This window comes from Camelus bactrianus, chromosome 26 (assembly GCF_048773025.1).
Source record: "Camelus bactrianus isolate YW-2024 breed Bactrian camel chromosome 26, ASM4877302v1, whole genome shotgun sequence".
In the NCBI taxonomy this organism is placed as follows: Eukaryota; Metazoa; Chordata; class Mammalia; order Artiodactyla; family Camelidae; genus Camelus; species Camelus bactrianus.
In genome coordinates, this window is record NC_133564.1 from 31,426,592 (window position 1) to 31,434,045 (window position 7,454).

Consider the following 7,454-nt stretch of genomic DNA (forward strand, 5'->3'; position numbering starts at 1 on the left):
CCCTCCTCTCCTCCCCATCTCCTCCCGCATCACCTGCTGGGATCCAGCTCAGTTCTCAAGTCCCCCTTCAGGTGATCCTCTCTGCAGGCAGGCAGGGTACCCAGTGCAGCCTGCACCCGGGACATTATATTGTATCTCGTGCAGTGCGTGGCACCAAAATTGAGGGCAGAAGTAAGAAGTCAGCTGAACCTCTTTCTGAAGGAAAAGGACCTGACTGATGGGAGCAGGGTTGGGAGAGGCCACCCTGGGCTGGGATGGCCCACCTAGGTCTCTCCACGTTCTCTGTGGGTCACAGGCTCCCTCCCCTCTGTGGACGGGCTCTGCAGCCGCTGGGTTTCCTGTCCTTCTTCCTGCCAACCATCCCTCCTCTCTCTTCCTCATCTTCCCAAGTTCTCTCCATCCTTCAAGTCCGTCCCACATCCAGGGCACCAGTCCCTGGTACCCCCAGTGTCCTCTCCCCCTCAGGTTCCTCTGCACCTCCTGTCCTGGCCGTTCTCTGGACAGACATCTGGCTCAGCTGCCCCCGGGGCTGGTGGTCCTTCCATACAGGTTCTGGCAGAGGAAGCACACCCACCCTGTTTCTGGCAAACCCCCGGGTACCTGCCTCTGGGCTCAGGAAGCCTTCATCAGCCCAGAGACACGCCAGCAGGCTGTAGGCGTGCAAAGGCCGTGCCCTCCCCGCCAGGCACCCCCTGGTGACCTCTCGCCAGCCCGGCACAAACTTCCCTCTTTTCTCCCTTTTTCTCTGTGACTCCACACCCACTCCCTAATTACGTATGTATTAGCTGGTGCTAGTTTTACCAACTGATCTCGCTGCTTAAGAGGATCAACCCACCACAAGGCAAAGCCGTCCCCAGCCCCTCTTGCTCAGAGTGCGAGCCTTGGTTCTCATCCCCGGGCGGGCCGCCAGCTGGACCGCAGCCCTCCGCTCTCATCCCCGCGGCCCCCAGGGAGCCAGCCTCTGGGCCCTGAGTCAGCACCCTCCCTGTCAGGCAGTGCGCCCTTCCCTGGGCCTCCGAGCACCCAGGAGAGGCTTCTGTCCAGAAATGAATCAAGTCTGGCTGAGAAGAAGGTAGAATTTCAGCCCCTCATTGTAGAAGCTTCTCTCAGAAATGAGAATCCCAGTGAAATGCAAAATTCTGTTTTGTTGGGTAAAGGTAACGGGGGAAGAGTCTTCTCTGGATCCCAGGCAGGCTGTGGAGCTCGTTTACGTCATCCATCCCAGGAGGAGTTGGAACTACACACCTAAATTCTCTTACTTTGTGAGATCTGGATGAAATACTCCTTTATTTTTTTTCCCATCTCTCTTCCGGGTCCTTGTAGCTCTACCCAGTCCCCTCCTTTCTGCTCCAGGGTCTGGCTCGCATTCTCCCACCCCCAGCCTTGCAGGAATCCCTTCCCATCCAACAATGGGGACCAAAGCGCGTGCTGTGTAAACCCAGGAAGCTGGAGATCCTTACACAGCATCAGTACTGGGCACTCAGTGAACCCGGCTGACTGTGGGTCCCTGTCTCTGCCAACGGGTTAGGTAGAGACAGGAGCCCAGGAAAAGGAAATGGTCTCTTCCATTTGGAAACAAGAGGAAAAAAAGAGCTATGAAGCAAACAACACTGACTCAGGATGGAGGACCTCGGTTCTGGTCCCGGCTCTGCCATCAGGTCACCGTGGGATGAGCCAAGGCTTGTTACCTCTCTGGGCCTCATTCATCACATCTGAAAATGAAAGATTAGATGTGACAAGGGGTCCTCCAGCCACAGACAGGTCCTGCCCATCAGGCAGCAGCCGAGGCCATCTCTCGGACTCTGATTCTCAGCCCCTTTGATGCCCCAGAGCAGAGGTGAGGTTTTGGAGAGATAAAAAAAAAAAAAAAAAAAAAAGGACCCTCATCAGGAAGCGGCTAGGATCCCTGCACAAGACGGCCCATGCCTTTCGCCTCCTTCTCCAGCTGAATCTCCTGGTCCTCCATTTCCTAAAGATCAGCATGGAGGCTCCAAACCTTCCCTTTTTAACAACTCTTGCTGATGGAAAATTCTCCCTCATACCTAATCTAAGTCCATCTGTTGCAATTTCTGTCTATTTTCTCCCGTTCAATCCTTTACTGGAGCTAGAGAACAGCTGGTCGCCATCCTCCATATAACATCCCCTCCGAAACCAAAATCAGTTATTACATCACCCCTCAGCCGGTCTTCCTTCTGGTATAGCATCCACCACTCCTTGCCGCCTGCATCCACGGGGTCCTGGCTCTGGAAGCCTCGCTGCGCACTGTGGCCCGCATCGGAGCCGCTCTGCACACCCAAGGCCTTCTGGGGCCGTAACATCCCCAGCTGGATGCAGGGTTCCAGCGGCAAAAGCCAGAGAGAGTTTCGGAGCAGAAAAGCGTTGACAAGAACACAGTCCAAGCCCCTGGCTCTGCATGAAGGTCAGAAAAGGGCAAATAGAAGCAGCGTGGTCAAGGTCAAATCCAAGGGATCTCCAGCTTTGAGACCCCAAATACTGCCCGTCCAGTGCCCTAAGCAGCTACAGCCTGTCCTTGACGTGGGCAAGACAGAACGAGCCCTAACTGAAAAGTGATAAGCGACATCTGCAGACACTCCGGATCCAAACTCTGTCTCCCCAGCCCCACAGCAGGTGTCCCAAACTCCACTACGAACAGCTTCAAATCCCAAGAAGAACTCAGATACCCCCCAAAAGTGGCAACATTGTTAACGGTTCACACCTTAGTAGGAACAAGTCGATTCAATCCTACTCTGGATAGAGAGATTTAAGGATGAGGAGAGAACAAAGAACAAAGAATGGGAGAAGGAGAAACAGACTTCACTGCTTGCTGGTTTCCAAGGTCAGTCCCATGCGTGGGGGCTGAGGGTGGGTGAGCCTGGCACAGTGAGGGGTGGGGGCTGTGCCTGGCGGGGATCCCTGTGCACTTAGCCAACCTGTGCCCAGAAACATCTGCCTGCCTGCCTCCCGCAGGGCAGCCGCATCACCCCAGGAGCCCCGGTGAGATATAGAACTGAACACCCTACTCCCCCAGGGCTGATTCCCTGTGCCTCCCAGAATTCCTAACTTCTCCCAGCTCGCTGTTTCAGAAGTGAGGGAAGCATGGTGTCTAATATTAAATCTCAACCTCTAGGGTGCCCTTAAGTGACAGGAAGGAAAAACCAGAAGGGGAGGAAGAAAAGAGGCATCTATCGGATTAAGCGAGATTGTTCAGGTACCCGCTTCAGCGTGAAATAGTTCCCAAGCGGGGAGGGCGGAGGGGGGCCACGTGAATGTATGGAAAAGGGAGTCAGGTGAACAGTTCACTAAGAATTTTGGCTAGAAATTTTTCTAGGAATGGAGGGAGCGGAGAAATAACAGAGTAGAGTGAATGCATTTCAGAGCCTAGATTTCAAAACAGCCTTCAGCCTGTCTTGAATAAACAGAAACATCACACTTCAACCTCTCCACCTTTCAGACGATGCTCCAGACCCTTTCCAACCTCCAGACACACCCCCGCAGGATAACCAGGCGTCCACACATCCACCGAGGGAAAAGAAGACGTTTCAAGAGCGTTTACAAATACACCTAACACAATCCATGTGCCTATTTGCTTTCTCCCCAAACCACAAAATAAAATTTTAAAATAGAAGGCTGAAAGTCTCTTCTCTGATAAACATTGTCATACGTTTTTCAAGCCTGTTTCAGGGGCCAGTTTTCCTTAACAGCCACTTCATCGGCTCAAAGTGACAAGATCAAAGCAAACAGATGATTTACGGACGCGTTTATGATGAAGAAGGGAAAGGGAAAGGGGCAGAAAAGTAAGGAAGGGGCTTTTGCTCGCCAGGTAAATCACCTGGGGCTTGTGCAAGCGGAAAGAAGCAACCCCTTCACGGCACAGTAGTTAAACAGGAGACGTCCTGGGTGGCCGGTTGGGGAGAGGAGAAAATAGACGGCTGGATGGCCCTTCTCCAAGGTCCGGGCTTAAGCTACCACATTTGATGAAATGAGTAACAAATTTAATTTCCTGAACACTAATCAGTCCCTTCAGACACACACAGGCGCCCGGCTTCACAGGGAACAGATCAGCCTAACACCAGCCAGCGATGACATTCTCCAAACTGGATCACGGAGGGGCTGGATTCTGGGTTTCCTGCCCCATCCAAGGTGAAGTTGAGACAACTCTGTTGTTCTGTGGCTTGTCAATTACCCTTCACTTCCCATTATGCTTTTTTTAGCCCAAAGTTGTTATTTTAATGATCTTTGTTCCAAATGGGGAACTACAAGGAAGAGGGGGAGGGAGGACAGGCAGGTGTCCCGGTGTGCCCCACTTGTACTTTTCAGCTCCCTCCACCCCCTCCCCCACCCTCCCTGCATGAGTCACCACTCCAGAGCTGTTTCACAGCTTTACTTTTTAATGTCCTCTATCACGACAGAAATCAGGCAGATTGGCATCAGGCAAAGGGATCCTCAATTTCGCTACCTGCTCCCGGTTCTAGACATCCCTCAAACTCAAAAGCATGTTCTAGTTGCATTACTGCCTTCGTGAAAACCAAGGTGCCCCCTCTCAACATCCCCCACCCGCTGGGTGTCACCTCTCCTGGGCTCCCTGGGGGAGTCACATGCCCCAGAGAGACCACAGAGGAGAAGGTCTTGGACCAAATATGCCCCAACAGCCAAAAAAACTTCAGCATCCACTCCAGGCTCCCAAACACAAAGGCATTATAATTTGCCGGGCTGCAAGCTTGTTTTGTTTACTGTCAGGCAACATGTGCAGAGGAGAAAGCTGACTGTATCCTGACCAAAATTAAAAAAAAAAAAAAAAGTCAGGAAGCTGTGTTGTTTTTTTTTTTTAAACCATTGTGAGTAGAGATTCAGCAATAATAGCTCCCACCTAAAATAGCTGTGTAAAGGAGGTGGGGGAGAAGCCGTTGTGGAGGTGAAAGAAAATACGAATTAAAGAGTGAATGTGATTTGTGGAGCCAGGGAACGGAGGCTGTCATCCGCATCCCGGCGGGAAGGGTGTCGTGGGGACCAGGTGTCCTGGAGGAGCCCTCCCACAGCATCCTCGTCCTGCCAGGACTGGGAATCCAACTTCCCGGCATCAGGTCTAGGATAGAAGTCAGAGGGAGGAAGCCCCCCTGAACTCTCTCAAGCCTCAGGGACAGACGTGGGAGATCAGCCCTGGACTGGCAGCCTCCGAGCATCCAGGAGGTCAGAGGACACACGTGATGAAGTGCTGCGGGACATTCAAAGAGGAGCCGCCCGCACGAAAGCAGGAAGGTAGTTCAAGACCAAGCACATCACCTTCTCTCCCATGGGGACCCTGCTTCCTGGGAGGCCCACCTACCCAAAACCTTCCGCTCGGGGAAAGGAGTTCTCCCCAGGACCAGAAGTGGGACTCAGAACAAGAAGGGCCCTTGTGGTCCCACTGTTTAGAAATGAACAAGGATGCTACGAGGCTGGACCAGCCTCCTGCCATGGCCAGCTTTTTCCTCGAAGAGCAGTCATCACCAGCAGTGCGGGTGGTGACCCCAGCAATCTCTCAGCCACAGAAGCACCTGCGCAAGTAACCAGAGTCGCCTCTGTCCCGTCCCCTCCCCTCCCCCGAGCCTGCCCCTTCCACCAGACCCCAACTCCAGAGCCACCAGCTTGCTTAGCCCCCGACAGCCCACACCTGAGGAGGGTGTAATCTTCACACGGGTTACAATTTCCCTCCATCCCTTTTATTTCACTACACACCAAGCCTGGACAGTCTTCCAGAGTTTTCGGGAGCTAATCAATGGAGTGATGTCTTTTCCTGTGAGAACTGTTTGGTTGGTTTGTCACCAAGTTGTGTGCCACCCGATGCCCAGCAGATCAAACAGGACAGTCACCCACTCCCCAGGAAACAAACGTCTCCTTCCACCAAATTAAAAGAGCCGAGACAAAGTGGGCAAGGCCGGGGGGGTTGGGGGGGGGAGACAGAAGTTTGAGGAAGGATTCAAGTTGAAGGTCAGAATAGTTGGGGGACAGCAAGTCAAGTTAACGTCAAGGGGGAAGACCCTACGGTGGGAAAAACAAAAACAAAAACAAAAAAACCAATCAATCAATCATGCTTCCCAGAATCAGCCTCCCAGTGATGGGTCCGCCACGAAGCAGCACGTCCAGGGTCCAACTCCCTTCACCCAACAAACCTGAATCCACACTCCAGCCCTGCAGGCACCCCAGCCCACGGCCAGCCCTATTTTCACACACCTGAGCCAGGCTAATCACGAGAGTAGTAAACAAATCCGGTTCTAGACAGCGCAGAAGTTTTTCAAATCGTCAGCTGGTTTTTTTTTCTCCCAACAAAAGACGGTGATTTCCCACCTTTGTCACATTTCCTCCCCCAAACTTTTCTTCCTGCAACCCCCTCTGAATAGGCTGAACTGTAAGCCACTGAGGCTGGCAGAGCAGACGCAGCCCCCACCCCGGGACGCAGCGGGAGTACCTTTTCCGCGGAGCAGAGGGGCCGGTGCCCGGAGGCTCGCTGCCCTGCCGAGCCGTGGAGCGATGCTGCCGGGATGGAGCACGCTGAGGATTCCGCGTTCCTGTCTCTGCGACCAGACCTTTCGGCAGCTCGGACCAACTGTGCTAGCGATGCACTTAGCAATTATCTGCTGGCGCCGACGCCCCGCCCTCTGCTCCTGCGATTGGCTCCCGGGTCCCGGGCAGGACTGCATTGGTTTCAGACGACCTCACTCATTGCTCTGGCTTCTACTATTATCTAAGCCATCAAAGGAAATAATTCCAGGTTTCATTGACAACCTGTAAGGCTCTCCTCCGGCCCGGGGTCGGGGCAGCACCGGGAGTCCAGGGGAGGGAGGAGGGGAGAGCTGAAAAAGTGGGGGGTGGGGGAGAGAGAGAGAGAGCCAGCCGAGAAGGGGTGGGAGGTGAGTGAGAGAGGGAGAGGGAGAGAGAGAGAGAGAGAGAGATGGAGCTATCAAGCAATCAGATTCTTGCACCAGCATTTTAACTTCCACAAAAACAGAACCCATAGCAACAATTTTCTGGCCTTATTTTTCCCCCAACTGGTGAACGTTCCTGAGGGCAGAGAGAAATGTGACTGTGGGGTTTCTGTCTGTGTAACGCGGGCCCTGCAAAGCAGAGCAAGGTAAGGGCTGAAGGAATCTAGTGATATTTTTCCCCCCAGGCCGCCCCCCTGGAGGGCATGTGAAGGTCATTTTAGATGATTTAGGGGAACAGATTTTGCTCCTTCACTAGAATGTATCCATCAGTTGTTTCCCTCATGGTCCACCTAAGCCCCCAACCTGAGAAGAACAGTTTCCCTTGGCACCCTCTTCAGTCTCAGGAGAGATGTTTTTAAAGTCACTCAAAGTCTGCAGTTCCTCACTGGTCTCCCGGGGAGGTCCAGAGCGACAGGCATCCGGAGCTCGGAATTCTCCTCGGACCCTCACTTTCGCTTATTCTCGCGTGGCTTCTGTGAATTGCCGAGACTC

The 7,454-nt window shown here is 53.3% G+C and overlaps 1 protein-coding gene across 5 annotated transcripts in view; it reads right to left on the bottom strand.

The window, feature by feature from the left end:
• The window catches only part of ZMAT4 (zinc finger matrin-type 4), a 420,999-nt gene extending 414,413 nt beyond the window's left edge, over positions 1 to 6,586 (bottom strand). For all 5 annotated transcript variants that reach the window (XR_012502429.1, XR_012502427.1, XR_012502428.1 and 2 more), the window contains exon 1: positions 6,446 to 6,586. The gene's annotated coding sequence lies outside the window, so the exon portion shown is untranslated. The remainder of the gene's footprint in view (positions 1 to 6,445) is intronic.
• Positions 6,587 to 7,454: the final 868 nt, after the last annotated feature.